Source organism: Gallus gallus, chromosome 4 (assembly GCF_016699485.2).
Source record: "Gallus gallus isolate bGalGal1 chromosome 4, bGalGal1.mat.broiler.GRCg7b, whole genome shotgun sequence".
Classification (NCBI taxonomy): domain Eukaryota; kingdom Metazoa; phylum Chordata; class Aves; order Galliformes; family Phasianidae; genus Gallus; species Gallus gallus.
The window spans coordinates 18,907,594-18,925,990 of NC_052535.1; the positions used below are offsets into that span (position 1 = coordinate 18,907,594).

The window sequence follows — 18,397 nt, forward strand, 5'->3', positions numbered from 1 at the left end:
CAGCATGTGGCCATTAACCATGTAATCAATGAATGATTTTCTTCATTATATTGGAAAGATGCATGTAGTCTCTGCCTGAGGGCAGGGTGAGTAGTAATGGATGCCAGTTTTGAAATTTCTGGTACATTCACCACAACGCTTTCTTCCCTCATGTCATATAATCAGAGCAACCATGCTGGCACACTCTCTCTCGGTTTTTGTCTAAACTGTTGTACTAAATCCATTAATTCAGCTGCCGTGTATGGGCGAGCTGTTACACGTCGTGTGCTCTGGGAGGGGGCCACTGGTCAGAGGGCAGCCCCGCTGGCCTATCCTGTGTTTTTTTTTTTTTTTTTTTTTGGTTTTGTTTTGTTTTTGAGTTACAACTGGTTGGATCTCAAAGGGATCTAGCTCTAGTGGAGCCTCAAGATCCGACTTTTAGTGCTTTCATTTACAGAGTCCAGTTCACATGGATTCTCTTGTACAGGGTCCCCAGTAATTTCTAGAGAGATATTCTGGATTTTTTGTAGAGGAATGATAGGATTAGGTTTTTTCCCTCTTGAAATTGCGACCTGTCTTTCCAGTTCTTCCACACGGTCATGCAATAGTTGATTTTCATCAGTGAGAGCTGCTTCAGTTATATTTAGTTGGTTCAAGGCCATCAGCAGTGGCCATGCCCCCGTGGAGACAACTAATTGTTGTTCTCGAGTTGTGAGTACGTTTTTGTTTAGACTATTGAAATACTTAGCCAGGTGGGCAGGGACTCCTGAACATTTCCTCTGTCCCACAGGGGGCCCCATTTTTCAACGATACAAGCAATCCCATGATATGGGGATCCTAGGAATCCCGGGTAACAGTTTGGAGAAAGGGATGAGCTGAGGAATGTGACCCTCCCCCATTCGTACTGTTGCGTCACCGAAGAGAAGGATGGGGGAAAAGGGGGACCCACGCAGACTCAGATTGCACAGGAAGTATTGCAGAGACAGAAGGGGTGGCTCCAGACCCCCCACACACACGCCAGGCACCCAGGCACTCATGTAGCCCACCCACTGGTTCAGGTTGTGACCTTGGAATTCCACTACACACAGTAATAGTTTTCAAGTTTCCCATAAGGATTATTCTTAGAACTATAAAATGCATTTCATGATAAATTTACATGGTAATGAACACATATCTTAACCATTAGGCTCTTGTAGATCTTACATAGACATAACTATTGAGAAACTAAATTGTGGGATAGTAAAACATCAAATTATACAGAGAAAATGTAAACTGTACTTCCCTAGTGTAGTGTCCTACTCATGGGACATTCAGAATCAAAGAATCACTGTATAACAACAGAAAAAGAAAATTATTAGTTATGTGAATATCTGAAGCTGAAAAGAAAATAGATTGGTGAGAACAACACTGAGATTTAAATATCACCTAATCATACTTAATAACTTTTAAATAACTATATTTACCTATATGAGTAAATACATGTGGAATAAAAAAATAAGTCATGCTATTTCATTCACAGGAACATGCTGTTGGGAATCAAAACATATGAGAGCATAAGCTTTAGTGAAGGTTTCTTTAAATATTAAGTAAAAGGAAATGAAAGTAACAAAAGTCCAGACAAAAGAGTATTGTGCTCCACGAAGTCTACACTTGAATTTTATGTGTGATAGCAGTTTTCTTTCAGATCTTTCTGAAAAGTTTTTCCTTTGCCAATATTTTCCTCCAAAAGAGCTGAACTGTTTCACTGTCGGTCAGATGTCATATACACACACCGGGGATCCAGAGAACTGTAGGTCTTCCTTATCATCTTGGTCACATCAAAAATGTCTCTAACCACTTCTCACCCTTCTGTAATAAATAACTAACAGAACTTACTTGCCTTCTGAACAGGCTTCCTGAGCGGGAAACACTGAGATACAACACTGACAAGTGGCATCAGCAGAAACACAGGTAAAAATCCATTTTTTAAATTGTCCTAATGAACACACAGGTTTCAAAATCAGTCATCACCAGCACACTCCCCAGCCTGGTGCACTTGACAGACTACTACCTACTACTGCTCTTCCAGACAGATGACAGAAGCTGCATCCTGTAGTCTGAGGGGAATGAAGACTGCAAGGCCTTGGGACGATTGGTGAAAGACTCTGGGGTGCAAGCTATTTTCTCTTCCCTCCTTCCATTTTCAGGTGAGGATATGGAATGGAATAGAAGGATCCAGTCCATAAATGCTTGGCTACGAGACTGGTGCTACAAGGCAGGGCTTTGAGTTCTTTGATAATGGCTGGTTTTATAAGACACCAGGCCTAACAGTAACACATGGGAAAGGTTTATCTCACAGGGGCAGAAGGGTTCTGGGACATGAATTAGCGGGGCTCATCTGGAGAGCTTTGAACTAGATTCGAAGGGGGATGGGGCTGTAACTGGGCTTGTACTGGTGGGTCAGAGCTCTAGTACTGATGAAGACTGGAAGAACTCCCACCTCCCTAGGGTAAAATCAGCATGTTCAGCTCATTCCCTGATATGCCTGTACATCAATGCACAAAGCATGGGGAATAAGCAGAAGGAGTTAGAAACCCATGCTCGGTCAGGACATTATGACATTGTGGCAATTACAGAGACATGGTGGGACAGCTCACATGACTGGAATGTGGTCATGGATGGCTATGTCTTTCTCAGGAAAGACAAGCCAGCAAGTCAAGGTGATGGAGTTGCTCTTTATGTGAGAGAACAACTACAATGTATCGAGTACTGTCCAGGGGGGGATGAGGAGTGGGTTGAGTTTATGGGGTGAGAATTAAGGGGCAGGCTGGCATGGGTGATACCACTGTGGGTGTTTATTACACGTCACTGGATCAGGATGAGGAAGTTGATGAGGCCTTCTTCAGACAGCTGATAGTGTCCTCTGAATTACAGGCCCTGGTTACTGTGGAGGACTTTCATTACCCTGATATTTGCTGGAGGGCCTGCTCAGCCAGCCATCCACAGTCCAGGAACTTCCACCAGTGTGTTGATGATAACTTTCTGATGCAAATGGTGGATGAGCCAACTAGGAGAGGAGTGCTGCTGGATTTTATTCTCACTAATAAGGAGGGTCCGATTGAAGCAGTGAAGGTTGAGGGCAGCCTTAGTTGCAGCGACCATGATGTAGTGGAGTTCAGGATCTCATGTGGCTGGAATAGAATACCAAGCAGAATCACAACCCTGCACTTCAGTAAGGCCAACTTTGGAGTTTTCAAGCAACTGCTAGGGGAAATTCCATGGGAACAGGGTACTTGAAGGTAAAGGGGCCCAAGATGATTAGCATCCAAGTACCGCTTCCAAGATCCTTGACCTTGTCAAGATCAAGGTCAGAGCATCCCGACAGGTAGGAAGTTGAGAAAGGGAGCCAGGAGACCTGCGTGGTTAAACAGGAAAGTGCTGGGAAAGCTCAAGTGGAAGAGGAGAGTCTACAGATCATGGAAGGAAGGGCTGGCCACCTGGGAGGAATATGACTGTTGTCAGAGTATGTAGGGAGGTAACTAGGAAAGCTAAAGCCTCCTTAGAATTAAACCTTGTAAGAGGGGTCAAGGACAACAAAAAGGGCTTCTTCAAATACATTGCAGATAAGACTAACACTAGAGGCAATGTAGGCCCACTCATGAATGAGATGGGTGCCCCAGTGACAGAAGATACAGAGAAGGCAGAATTACTGAATGCCTTCTTTGTCTGTTGGGTCTGTCCTGAGGAGCCCCATGCCCCTGAGGCCCCAGAGGAAGCCAGGATATAAGAGGAGTTTGCCTCACTTGATGAAGACCGGGTTATGGACCAGTTAAGCAATCTGGACATCCATAAATCCATGGGCCCTGATGGGATGCATCAGTGGGTGCTGAGGGAGCTGGTGGAAGTCATTGCTAGGCCGCTTTCCATCATCTTTGGTAAGTCACGGGGAATGGGACCGGTGCCTGAAGAGGAAAGCAAATGTCACCCCAGTCTTCAAAAAGGGCAAAAAGAAAAACCCTGGTAACTACGGACCAGTCAGCCTCACCTCCAGCCATGGAAAGGTGATGGAACAACTTATCCTTGGCACTGTCTCTAGACATATCAAGGATAAGAGGGTCATTAGAGGCAGTCATCGTGGCTTCACCAAAGGGAAAGCATGCTTGATCAACCTGATAGCCTTTTATGAAGAAATAACCAGGTAGATAGATGATGGTAAGGCAGTGGATGTGGTCTATCTTGATTTCATTAAAGCATTTGACACCGTCTCCCACAGCACCCTCCCGGCTGAACTGAGGAAGTGTGGTCTGGACAGCTGGGTAGTGAGGCAGACTGTGAACTGGCGGAATGGAAGACGCCAGAGAGTTGTGGTCAGTGGAACAGAGTCCAGTTGGAGGGTTGTGTCTAGTGGAGTCCCTCAGGCACTGGTTCTGGGAACAGTGCTATTCAGTATATTCATCAGTGACTTGGACGAGGGAATAGAGTGCATGGTCAGCATGTTTGCTGATGACACAAAACTGGGAGGAGTGGCTGACACGCCAGAAGACCATGCTGTGATCCAGCGAGACCTAGACAGGCTGGTGAGTTGGGCAAGGAGAAATATAATTAAATACAACAAGGGCAAGAGTAGAGTCTTGCTTCTGGGTAAGAACAACCCCAGGTACCAGTATAGGTTGGGAACTGGCCTGTTGGAGAGCAGCAAAGGGGAAAGGGACCTGGGGGTCCTGGTGTACAGCAGGATGACCGTGAGCCAGCAGTGTGGCCTTGAGGCCAAGAAGGCCACTGGCATCCTGGGGTGTATTTGAAGGTGTGTGGTTAGTAGGTTCTCCTCCCCCTCTGCCCTGCCCTGGTGAGACTGCATCTGGAGTATTGTGCCCAGTTCTGGACCCCTCAGTTCAAGAAGGACAAGGAACTTCTTGAGGGAGTCCAGTGCAGAGCCACAGAGATGATGAAGGCAGTGGAGTATCTCCCTCACGAGGAGAGGCTAAGGGAGCTCGGCCTCTTTAGTTTGGAGGAGACTGAGGGGTGACCTCATTAGTGTTTATAAATATGTAAAGGGTGAGTGTCATGAGGAGGGAGCCAGGCTCTTCTCAGTGACATCTAATGATAGGACGAGCGGCAATGGGTGCAAGCTAGAACACAAGAGGTTCCAGATAAATGTGAGAAAAAAACTTATTTATGGTGAGGGTGACAGAACACTGAAACAGGCTGCCCAGAGAGGTTGCGAGATCTCCTCTGGAGACATTCAAAACCCACCTGAACACGTTCCTGTGTGACCTGATCTAGGTGTTCCTGCTCTGGCATGGGGACTGGACTTGATAATCTTTCAAGGACCCTTCCAATCCCTGGTATTCTGTGATCCTATGATTTAATTCTAACTAATAAAACCCACTGGTGCCTGTACAGAGTTCTTTTAAACTCCCTAAGCTGAGAAATCCAAGTGCTGCACACTGTGTCAACACCACATTTTTTTTAGAGACCACATCTCCGGAAAACAAGCAGCCTCAGAGGCTGAAGGGCATAGAGTTCAATGTGGGAGACACATCTTCCCGCATGTCAGGATACGCTGTTAACAATACCTGAAAAAGCTAGCAGTGAGGTAGCAAAATAGATCTGCACAAACCTCAGTCACAGCTGAGCTGCATGAGCACAGCCACAGATATGGTTGTGGCTACTGCTTCTCTGGGGATCACAGAATCTTAGAATCATAGAATAGCTTGGGTTGGAAGGGACCCCAAGGATCATCAAGTTCCAATCCCCCCCAAAACGGACAGGGTTGCCAGTTGCTAGATAAGTATTAGATCAGATTGCGAAGGGCCCCATCCAACCTGGCCTTAAACACCTCCAGGGACAGAGCATCCACAACCTGTCTGGGCAACCTGTTCCAGCACCTCACCACTCAGTAAAAAACTTCCCCCTGACACCCAATCTAAATCTTCCTTCCTATAATTTAAAACCATTCCCCTTTGTACTATCACTATCTACTCACATAAAAAGTTGACTTTCCTCATGTTTATAAACTCCCCTTAAGTAGTGGAAGGCCACAATGAGGTCTCCGTATAGCTTTCTCTTTTCCAGGCTGAACAAGCCCAGTTGCTTCATCCCGTCTTCTTAGGAGAGGTGCTCCAGTCCTTGGATCATTTCCATGGCCCTCCTCTGGACCCTCTCCAAAAGCTCCACATCTTTTCTCAGCTGGGGGCCCCAAACATGGATGCAGTACTCCAGATGGGGCCTCGCGAGGGCAGAGTAGAGGGGGACAATCACCTCCTTTGCCCAGCTGCCACCCCTCTTCTGATGGAACCTACGATAGCATTGGCCTTCTGGTCTGCAAGCACACACTGCCAGCTCATGCTGTGTCATCATCCAAAACCCCTACTTTCTTCCCAGCAGGGCTACTGTCAAGGATTTCTTCTCCCAGTTTGTATACATACCTGGGATTACCTTGACCCAAGTGCAAAACTTTCCAATTTGCTTTGTTGAACCTTATTAGGTTCACAAGGGCCCACCATTGTTCAGCGTGATGTCATCAGCAAACTTGCTGAGGGTTCGCTCAATTCCATCATCTATGTCACTGACAAAGATTTTAAAGAGTATCAGTCCCAAGATGGACCAACTGGGGACATAGCTCAACACTAGCCTCAACCTGGACATAGAGTCATTGACCACAACCCTCTGGCTGCAACCTTCCAACCAATTCCTTATCCACCAAGTAGTCCACTCTTCAAAACTGTATCACACCAATTTAGAGATAAGGATATGGTGGAGGCCACGTCAAAGGCCTTGGTGCTGATAACGCCAAGGTCGCGGGTTCGATCCCCGTATGGGCCACCCGTGTACTACAACAAAGTCCAGGGAAAAGAAATCAGTTGCCTTCCTTTTGTCCACCAATGCCATCACTGCATTGTAGAAGGCCACCAGATTGGCAAGGCACAGCCTTCCCTCGGTGAAGCCATGCTGTCTGTCTCAGATCACCCGCTCAGTCGGATTTGTCTTTTGCAGCTGTAAAAGTAAAAAACAAGACTAAGTCATAAAGTGTAAAGTATGCAGGACTGGAGGCAGGCAGAAACTATCTTTTTAAGGAACAAAAATTCATGTATAGTCTGTGGCATTTTCTAGAAGAAGCATTCATAATTGTCAATTGGTCTTTAATTGTGTTTATAAACTGTACATACTTAGGCATGGGACTAAAAAAATCAAGTCAACCAGGAATGAGAATATTATTCAAAGTGATGAAACACCATGGAGAATGTTCCTTTTCAAAGGACATTACCTTCAGAAAAGACAGAAAGGAAATCGAAGATACACAAATTGCTTTTGTATCATAGAATCATAGAATAGCCTGGGCTGAAAAGGACCACAATCATCATCTAGGTTCAACTTCCTGCTATGGGCAGGATCACCAGCCACTAGACCAGGCTGCCCAGAGCCACATCCAGCCTGGCCTTGAATGCCTCCAGGGATGGGGCATCCACGACCCCCTTGAGCAACCTGTTCCAGTGCGTCACCCCCCTCGGTGTGAAAAACTTCTTCCTAATATCAACCCTTCCTGTCTTTACCCATTTTACTTGATCAATCTATATTTTTACATATCTGTTGTGAGCAGAGTTCAGTAAATGCTAAATAAGTTATTGATTTTTTTTTAATTTTTTTTTTAAATCAGCATTTGTATTTGGTCTTCTTCCAGCAGATTCTGAGTAAGGTCCACTTGTACCAAACAAAATCTCAAGGACTGGAAGATATTCAGACTCTGCAAGCAAGGTGACATTGGCTGATTAATTTATTTGATTTGTACCACAGTGGAAAAGTAGTGTATCTCTTTCATCTTGATGAAATAGGTGAAGAAAATGCATGTTTTAAGTGACTGTTTGGTACTCTCCTGTAAAATGTGCACTGAGATAATTAAGATACACATGAATAGAATGCAAATATCATACTAACTGTGGTGTCAGACAACCTATCACCTAAGTCCTTATCAGCACCTGAGGAATGGAAAGCAGCAAAGACAATCCACCCTTTGAGAAGGAATCCAAGTTACTTTTCCTTCATGAACCCACGCTGCCTGTGAGCAGTGATGACATTGTTTTTCAGCGTAATTTTCTCCATCATTTTTGCAGGTGGGATTGACAGGTCCATAATTACCAGGGTCTTCTCCATTGCTCTTCTTGAAAATAGAAGCAATGTTTTCCAACTTTCACTCAAGTGGGACCTCTTCAGATTTCTAAGACCACTGAAAAATAATGTTGGATTCAAATTTGTCTTACCAAGAAATTTGTGTCATTTCTAATAGTTTCCTGTAAACCTTTTTCAGGTTCAGAAAGACAAGTAATGTTAAATCTAGGAAAAAAAAAAAAAAAAAAAAAAAAAAAGCAATCAAAACTGAGAACATATCAGAAAACATAGTACATCACTGGTGTTCCCATCTTGAATACTGAATGAAGTTCTGATAAAATCAACTTAAAGAGAAGTACAGAACTAGAAAACATGTAGAAAAAGAATGAGGAAGATGATCAGAAGTAAGGAACAGACTCCACCTGAAAGAATAAACAGCCTATCACTTTAGGTTTGTAAATCTTGGAAGAGATTCACTAGTTTGCATGATACAAAAAGTACTGTGTGCGCTTTTCAGTATGCTTCCTTCTGCTCTTAACTCTTAAGTTATTATTACTAAGAGATGGAAAGCACCACTGAATATTTCCACTGTTGCTCTCAACTATATCTACTGCACACTGATGTTCACTGTAGAGTAGTTGTGTAAACTCTTCAAAAGATTATTCATACTAATATTGCAAAAACAAGCACTTGCAAGTTATGATTGAGGATGCCTTTACAATAAAGTTTCTGCCCTCTTGTACATGCATACTCTATACCTCTTTTTCCAAACACCTCCTATCTCATCATTGCTTAGGGTGGCTGACACTCCCCAGGTGAGCTACTTAGTCAATGTTATGTTCTATCACCATAATTCAGTGACGACACAGTGTAGTTCTTTTGCACTATGCCATCGAGCTCAAGCTGTGAACGCAGAATTATTCTTTTCCCATGGGCATTGTGACTTGATTTTCCCCCAAGTTCTCTCTTTGACTTTTCAATTAAGTCTGAAAATTCTGTAAGGGAATACAGTAGATGAAGGGAGTTTTTACTTCGTTTTCCAGCTTTCACAAGAAAAAAGTCATATTACCACTTTCATCTGTTCTATTTTGAATTGCTATGACTTTTCCTGGAAGCGGAATCTGATTACTCCTATAATTCAGAACTTTTTTCCTAAGTTATTAATGGCTAGTTTGTATGCACTCTTCCTTAGCAAAAATGTGTGCTTTTTATTAACTATCTCCCTGTCTCACAGTGTTTCACTTCACCCATCATGTCTCCCCCCTCTAACATTCTGGATATGCACGGGTTGTAGTTTTCTCCTTCCTCCTCCCAGCCCTCATTTTATAAAGCTTATCAAGCCAGGCTTGCCTCGTGTCTTCCCTTTAGACAAGTACTTTTTTCCTCTGACCATCCTAGTAATAAGCCAATGAAGCATGCTGAGTTAACTTTCCGGAAGACGGGTGGCCAGAGCTGTATGCAGTATGGTAGGTGATGTCATAAAAAAGTAGTTAAAATGTGTCATTAATGCTGCTCTATTTCTTCAAGTGGTGATTGACTTTTTTATTGATACACGACTTGATCATCTTAACTAATAATTTTCTATGTGGGAGCCATGACTATCTTGGATTCCTTTTTCTTCTTACGAGTAAAAGTAGAAATTACTTTTATTCTAAGTAAAAGTAGTTGAGAGTATCCCAAAATATTTCATAATGTCATTAATATAAAAGCTGAATAACTTATACCACTTCTCTTTGAAAGTCAAACAACTTTTATGTAAAAATAGACAAAAAAGAACATATATTTTTTACTATATCTTCTCAATTTTCATAACCACAGTGAGTTCATTGACTTATATCATGGGTGTCCAACATTTTGTCTTGCCTGGGCTGCACTGAATAAAGAGGAATTTTCTTGGGCCAAATACATATAAGTTGTTCCAAAAGTAATGTCTCCCATTTATTTCCATGGAAATGACAACAGATACAAAGAGCAAGATAATACTGTTTGATAGAGCAAGCTCTGCTGCAGAACACTCTTTTTCAGTGCAGTCAACACCATCAGCCATTCATTTTTGCCACCAGTGAACAAGAGCCTGCATGGTGCATCCATAAAAATCTGCGCCAGAGGAGTGACCCACTGTTGCCACTGCTGAAATGCACCATCTACCTCCTCACTGTGCTCACACCCACTGTTTAGTCCTCATAAACATTCAACAAGTATCAGTGAATGCCAGTGGGTGCAATTTTTTCCACATGGAGAAATTCAGTGGCATATCTTTGCTCCATATGCACTTCCATGTCAGACATCACTTTTTCCGACTGCCCCTCTGCTGCCATCTATCACACAACATCAAAATGCAATGGGATATTGGTGGTAAGGTTCACCTTCTGCTGCCACGACACCAACATCTGCCTCTGATGTCACGGGCCAACGTATTGGAGGCATTGGAGGCATTACTTTCAGAGGAGCCCCAGTAAGATATGTCATATAATTAATATGCAAGCAACAAAAACATTAAACTAGTGGGATATTTGACCTTGATTTTGTGAAACTAACGCATCAGTCTTGTTCAATGGAAGTGGCTACAATTCTTAGTGAGGTCTCAGGGTGTTCATCAGAGATTTCTGATGAAGAATTACCCTTCCTGTGCTTCATCCTTGACAATTGCTCACAAATGTACATACTGCCAAATAAGTGATGATATGACTAAGGTATAGTTGTGAAGCAAAGGATATTTTTCTCTGGCAAGAGGGGTCTTACAAAAGTTTGGGAAAGAGACATGATCAGATAATACAGATCTATACATCCCATCTGAAAATTTGCAGATAATGTATTTATATCAGCTGGAAATGGTGTTGCAAGTATAAATTGATGATTGCATTTTTTAAAAAAAATTGAAACATTTAAATTGAAAATTTCAATTGAAATTGAAATGAAACTCACTGGAGAATGTTCCTTTTCAAAGGACACTCCCTTCAGAAAAGACAGAATGGAAATCAAAGATACACAAATTGCTTTTGTGATTGTTATTTAATTTAGAAGGACACAAGGATTCTTTGAAGATGAAAATGATTCTCATTATGATTTTATTACCTATTTTCATCTTAAATAATTTTCTCTTATTAGTTGAAATCAGTAAGGTAATAAAAGTCAGTCCCATAAATCCAGCGTGAGAGAAAGATCATAAGCACCTGTTTCTTGAAAAGATTTATGTATAAACTTTGTCTTTCTTCCCCAAAAGCGTGATGGTGGATGTGTAAAGGTTCGTAGTTGTGCCTGACATGTGTGGCACTGTAAAGCAGTAAGTAACATCACTGTTACTTATCATGTTAACATCATCCTTACAGATAAAAGGCAAACACACAGTTAGCCAGGCTTAACCTCTTCAAAAACTGTTACACTTCATGTACAAAGAGATCTATGCTTTTATTTGCTATGATATTTAAAGGTTTGTTTAAACTTCTGCATGGTATCTAGCGATCTCATGGAAATCAGAGCAGACAAACAGAGCACAGACACTCCGGAGGCAGAAGCCAGAGTGGCATTACAAGCCGAAGTGACAAATGTCATAGTTGGTGCAGGACAATTCTTCTCATGGTAAATCAGAATAATTTTTTCATTGCTCACTGTAATAAGTAAATAAACAAACAAACAAATAAATAAGCATTTAATACCAACAAAGATTAACATTTCTTATCTAACTACAAGTGAGCATACAGAAGGACACCAGGACTGGGATCAGAACCCACATCAGGGTCCCCTAACTCCTTCATAATTTGCAGGCTGTTTTAATCAACCCTGTTTATAACTGTAGCTGCCTTTCTAGTAGAAGAGCTGAGAATCTGCTGGTTTCCCTGGCAACTATTAGTAATGCAAGTAAGCTACAATGCAGAAAAAATAATATTGTACCCAATCCTGTAGTCAATAATTGCACCAATTCCCCTCCCATATCAAAGGTAATTTCACAATATTTTTTTATCTCCCATTTTCATTGTGGAAGGAATAGCAGATAACAACTCTACAGTAACATCATTTTCACAACTCTTCTGTTTTCCCATATCACTCTTTCTGGAGTTTAACAAAATGAACCATTTAATCCGTGCAGATTAGCTCTGTAGTGTTACTGGAGGGATCAGAGAAGGAAGGTTAAACAAAATGCAGGCAATTCTCCCTGTCTCTCTTTTTCTAAGGATGTCCTGCTCCTGTTCTGTAGCATATCAAACATCAAAAGCGGTTTGCATAACCCACGCTCCAGAAAAGGTGATTCAGTCTAATAACTACAGGACTGAAAAGAGAAATGCAGGACTAAAGTAGTGTTTTCTCACTGTTTATTCTTCCTATTTTAACACCAGCTGATTATATTTTCCTCAGAAATGTCTGATACCTTGCTTTTCTGCAGTACTGGTTACAGGCTGTCTTTGCTACTTACATGTATTCACCTTCTCAACATGAATGTCACATCCAAAAGGGAGATGACTGTTGAGTTATAAAATCTGCGTCAGTTTATCTTGTTTGGCAGATACATGTTTGGCATTTATGTGGACCAGTAATACTTGGTCACAATGCAAAGCTTTCACCGGAACTCAGAAATGAGCGAAGAGAGAATGACTTTGAAATATACAAATGAAATGAATGAATGATGTGGCTATCCCAGCTGTGGAAAGCAAGGAAAATCCCCCATTTCTGCAAAATAAATAGTCAGAGATCAGTTGAGGGGAACAGGAAAGAGTTAAAGATAAAAAAGTAAACAAGGATTAAGTCAGTCTGTAGCAGAAAATGGAATTTCAGCCCTTTGCTGACTAATCTGGAGGTAGTGGTATTTCCAAAAGACTACATTTAGAGCAAGGAAAGGAGCAGGATGTGAAAACTAAGTACACTTTCTAGTGGGAAACTAAGCTATCAGTAATGTACAGTTCACTAGGATCTTATGTGAATTATCTACAATAATTATATATGTTTCAACTGTTATCTGTAGATTTAGACTTCAATATTCCTTGTATCACTTCAAAACTATGTTTAGATTTTTGCAGAATGCATAAACCATTCTCTGATCAAGTTGTTATTAGAGAAAAAAAAAATGGCTCTCAGGCCAAAGCCAAATGAATACTCTAACTTATTTAAATCCCTGCATCTTCACCCACAGGCTTTTCTGTCTGTGCAAGCTCATGTCATTAATGTAATTTTATTTTTGGACTGATTGGATGAAGCCAGATGCAGTCAGCAACAGGGTCGGCAACACATCTGGTTTTTTCAGACGTGTCTAGTGGGTCAAATACATGGAGTTTGGAATATTTATAGCATTTTTAATAAAATGCACCAAGAAATAATTTGGTGATATAACTCAGAAAATCTAGTTTTCAAAAGGTAAATCCTGAGAAAGCAGAATCAGATCCTGGAAGAAACAGATTGTACCAAACTGACTTTCTGCGTACAAAAACACAATCAAATTCTGCAAGCATGTGTGACTTTCAGAATGGATATTTGCTCTGTCTCTGCTTTTAGTGTCATGTATCTACAATGCACTGCAGAAATGCTTGAGTCATTTACAAACAAGCAAGCTTTGAAACTCAGTCCAGGATAAATACAGTAACGAGGTGCAAATTTGTACAGTCAGCACAAAAACACTGCTTCCCTGTGCTGGTGTCAATGTAAGCCACTCTTCCGTGTCATGTGAAATTACTCAGACTCTCAACAAACTCTCAATGTGGGGTTAAACCATGCAATGTGAGCCTATGTTACATGGAAATTCTTACGGGATGTTGCACTCTTTTCCTTAAACAGAAAAAATTGCATACTTCTTTGCACTGTTCATTTTCAAATTGTAATGATTATTACAATAAAAAAACATAAATTCTAATTAGCCTCATTACATGACACAAACCAGAATGAATATATTCCACTAGAAACACTTAAAATAACCAGGAAATTCATTCAGAAAAAAAAATATAAACAGAAAATTCTCAAAGAAATGGTATTTAATAGGGAATAAACACATGAATAAAAACAGTGCTCCCATTGATCAAGTTTTTTCTGGAGATTGTGCTGCATTCAGTACACAGATCTTAAAATTTTCAGATTATGTACTAAATTTGATGTTTGATCTTTTCCAAGATGAAATAAAAACATAAAACATATCTAGATGATTTACCAGGCAGACTTGAAGCTAGACATCTACATTCTCGAGGGTCAAAAGTAGTTACACTTAACTAAAGTTTTGTCTTCGCTGCCATTCAAAATAAAAAATTACTCACTCTCAAATTGACTTGGATTTAATGTCTGAGGATTTCTAGTTTGGAACACTGGCACGTATTATACACTTTCACCATACAAGTACCATATCAAGTACTTATGGGCATCACAGTGCAATCAATTCTGCAGAACATACATCTTTATAATGTCAAGCAGGTCTCATATCTTCCATCCTATCCACACTTTCTTAAAAGAGATATGTTCTCCTGCCTCATAATAAATTAATACACACAGCTTCAATGACAAATGAGACAACCAGCATGAAACTTTATTAGAGTGAAAAGTATTAAGATTAAATGAGAGATAATGGTGGTCACTAAAGTTGACTGAGCAGTGTTGCAGAGGTTTAACAACAGAAATAGGATAATTTCCTACAAAGAGCATAAAATAAAAATCCTCATGTCATTATCAATTCTGAATCTATTTATATTCTAACTGATAAATTTTTTATTAGAGTAATTCCTGTAAGTGTTACTGACTAAAAGAAAGTATTCAAGGCAGTAAATAAAGATCTATGTGGCTAGATATTCATAAACAGCAACAGTCTTAGTGAAAATCATGGAATCATGGATTCGCAAAATTGTTCAAGCAGGAAGGGAACTCAGTTCATCTGGTACAGCCTTTCATGGTTAAGGTTGCCCAGGACATGCTTGTATAACACCTTGCCTAACCAAATGTCTCAAGTGTCGAAAATGAAGGTCTTCAACTAAAACACTTACTCTTGATCATCAGGGTTTGATTGCCTTCTATAAATGACAATTTCAGTAATCGCAGAATGACAGAATGGCCTGGGTTGGAAGGCATCTTTAAGATCCACTAGTTCCCGCCCTGCCCCCCACTATAGGCAGGGGCATCTCCCACTAGACCAGGTTGCTCAAAGCCCCATCCAGCCTGGCCTTGAACGCCTCCACGGTGGGGGCATCCGCAACCTCTCTGGGCATCCTGTTCTAGTGTCACATCACCCTCATCACCCCCCCTAATATTTAGTTGAAATCTACCCTCTTCAAGTTTAAAGCCATTTCCTCTTGTCCTGCTGCTACATGCCCTTACAAAAATTCCCTCCTCAGCTTTCCTGTAGGACCCCTTCAGGTATTGGAAGGCTAAGATCCCCCCCAGAGCCTTTTCTTCTCCAGACTGAAGATCCCTACTCTCTCAGCCTGTCCTCATCGGGGAGGTGCTCCAGCCCTCTGATCATCTTTGTGGGCCTCCTCTGGACTTGCTCCAGCACACTGTGGTCTTTCTTGTTTTTCATCAGTCAGCTGACATGAAGAACAGTGTCAAATCGTTTACACAAGTCCAGGTTTCTGACATCAGTTGCTCTTCCGTTATCCACTTATACCATAATGCCATCACAAAAGCCAACCAAGTTTGTCAGATACAATTTGTCCTTGGTGAAGCCATGTTGATTGCCACCAATCATCTCATCTTTATTTTCCATGTGCCTTAGTAAGTCCTTCAAGAGGATTTTCTCCACAATCTTGCCAGACACAGAGATGAGACTGACTGACTTGTAGTTTGCTGAATCTTCTTGAAAAAAGGAGCTATTTTTTCCTTTTTCCAGCCAGTGGGAACTTAACCAGCCTGCCATGACCTTTCAAATATGATGGATACATCCCTTTCCAGACTAGTGATGAACTTCACAATACCAGTTTAAGCTAAGCATAAGAGAATTGTCCCTCTTTGTCCACACTGTTGATGTTCAAAAAGACGGCTATTGCTCTCAGCAGCACAAATAATGAAGTAAAGTGCTTGTTAAATAACAGAGAGTACTTCATCCAGAGCTAACTTCCACATGAACCTGGGCACAGTAGTGGGATGGACTTGTCTAACAGGGCCATTGGGAAGGTATCAAAGTATGCAAGTGGCTCTAAAAGTAATGTCTTCTATTTATTTCCATGGACACTACAACAGATACAACGAGCATAATAACACCACTTGAGAGAGCAACTTCTCAGCTGCAAAACTCACTTTTTCAACATAGTCACCACTATTAACTATGCATTTTCACCACTGATGAACAAGAACTTGCATGCTGCGCTTGTCAAAATCTGCACCAACACAGGTGCCCCACTCTTGTTGTCGCCACTACTGAAATGCACCACCCTCTGCCTCACTGTGCTCACATCCGCTGTCTCCATATATATTTGGTAAGCCATCTTTTTGCATGGGGAAATTCTATTCCATCCCACTGCTTCATACACACTTCCATGTCAGATGCCATTCTGTCAGACTGTCCCTCTGCTGCCATCTGTGACACAGCAACAAAATGTAACAGAATATTGTCATTAAGGTTCAGCCTCTACTGCCATTCCACCCTCATCTGCCTCTGACATTGTAGGCAGACATAATAAAATAGAAGGCATTGCTTTCAGAGCAGCTCTCCTAGCATGAAGAGGAAGCTGAAGCTCTCACAGATGGAACAAAAAGATTGTGGGGGTCTCTAACAGCAAGAACACCCAAGATCTGAGATGTACATTGGGAGGGGTTTGCAGAGAAATGAAAGTTCTCTCTCTGTCCAATGTTATAAAAGGAGACAGAAAGATATGTTATATTCCTTGCTTTTTGTCCTGAATTCTTCCATACTTAGATTTTATTTAATACTGAGTATCCATTTGTAGATAGTTTTTTAACAAAGCTAATAAATCATGAAATTAAGTTTGAAGCTCTCAGATAATTATACATTCATTAGTCATGAGCCATTACAGAGTTCAACTGGCAAACAGCCTACTAAAATCCCAGCTAACTATTATACCTATGAAACTTTCTGGTAGTATGCTTACTAAATATTCACAGTATTCTGGGGGTTTGCAATGCATATGTCTGATAATTATCATAAATATTTTGAATCGGTATAACTTATGAAGCATAATTAAATATATATATATGTATGACTAACATTTACTTCAAACATTATACATTTTAAATCTACATTGGATTATTGATATATAAGTATAGAAATTTAATCTTCCAGTTTTCAGTACTAGGAAAGAACAATATTTTTAGAAAAAAATATTTTTACAATTATTTGCATTATGCTCAAGACAGAATTTAGCAATTTAGATAATTATGAGTACTTTATTTTTCATATGCTGTAAGATGTGAAACAAGTAATAAACAAACAAACGAGTAAATAAATAAGGTGACATATAAACCTCCCTACTAATTTATTTATTATTGTAAAAAACTTCGTCCTTATACCCAAACTAAATCTCCCTTTTAGTTAGACACCATTTCCCATGTCCTATGAAACCAGAACCTGCTAAAGAGTCTGTCCCCTTCTTCCTTGCAGCTCCCCATTAGGTACTGAAAGGCCACTCACAGGTCACCACAGAACCTTCCCTTCTCCAGGCTGCACAGCCCCAGCTCTCACAGCCTGTTCTCTCAGGGAGGTGTTCCATCCCTCGGGATCATTCTTTTGGGAGCAGATTCCCTGTCTCACCCTGCTGCCTGTGCTGCTTTGGATGCACCCAGAATCTGTTTGGCTTCCTGGTCTGTGAGGGCGCAGAGCTGGCTCATGTCCAGCTTCCTATCCAACAGTGCCCCCAGGTCCCTTTCAGCGGGACTGTCCTCTATCCTTACATCCCACAGCTTGTATTGGTACTGAGAGTTGCCATGACCCAGGTGCCAGACCTTGCACTTGGATTTGTTTAACGTCATGAGATTCTCCTGAGCCCACTGCTTGGCATGTCTAGGTCCCTCTGGATGGCATCCTGTCCCGTGGATATTTTGAGTGCACCCCTCAGCTTGGTGTCATCTGCAAACTTGCTGAGGGTGAACTCGATTCCAATGTCAATGTCAGTGATGAAGATGTTAAAGAGTGTCGGCCCCAGCACTGACCCCTGAGGGACACTCCTTGTCACTGTTCTCCATCCAGACATTGAGTCATTGACCACCACTCTCTGGATTCGATCCTGCAGCCATTTCTTCATCCATCAAACAGTCCACCCATCAAATCCATATCTTTCCAATGTGAAGAGAAGTATATTGTAAGGTACCATGTCAAAGGCCTTACTGAAATCCAGATAGACTGTTGAGGGATGGCTCCACAACTGAGGGGGTCATGGGTCTCTTGAACAGTTGTACAAGCAGAACAGGCCTAACA

The 18,397-nt window shown here is 41.4% G+C and overlaps 1 long non-coding RNA gene across 2 annotated transcripts; it reads left to right on the top strand.

Moving 5' to 3' along the window:
- The first annotated feature begins 260 nt into the window (after positions 1 to 260).
- Positions 261 to 8,806, top strand: LOC107053212. 2 transcript variants are annotated; one of them, XR_003074849.3, is made up of 3 exons: positions 261 to 1,929; positions 2,048 to 2,165; positions 7,640 to 8,806. It is a non-coding gene; the product is annotated as an uncharacterized LOC107053212 (long non-coding RNA). The 2 variants fall into 2 exon arrangements; XR_003074850.3 differs by having other exon boundaries at positions 7,643 to 8,806.
- Positions 8,807 to 18,397: the final 9,591 nt, after the last annotated feature.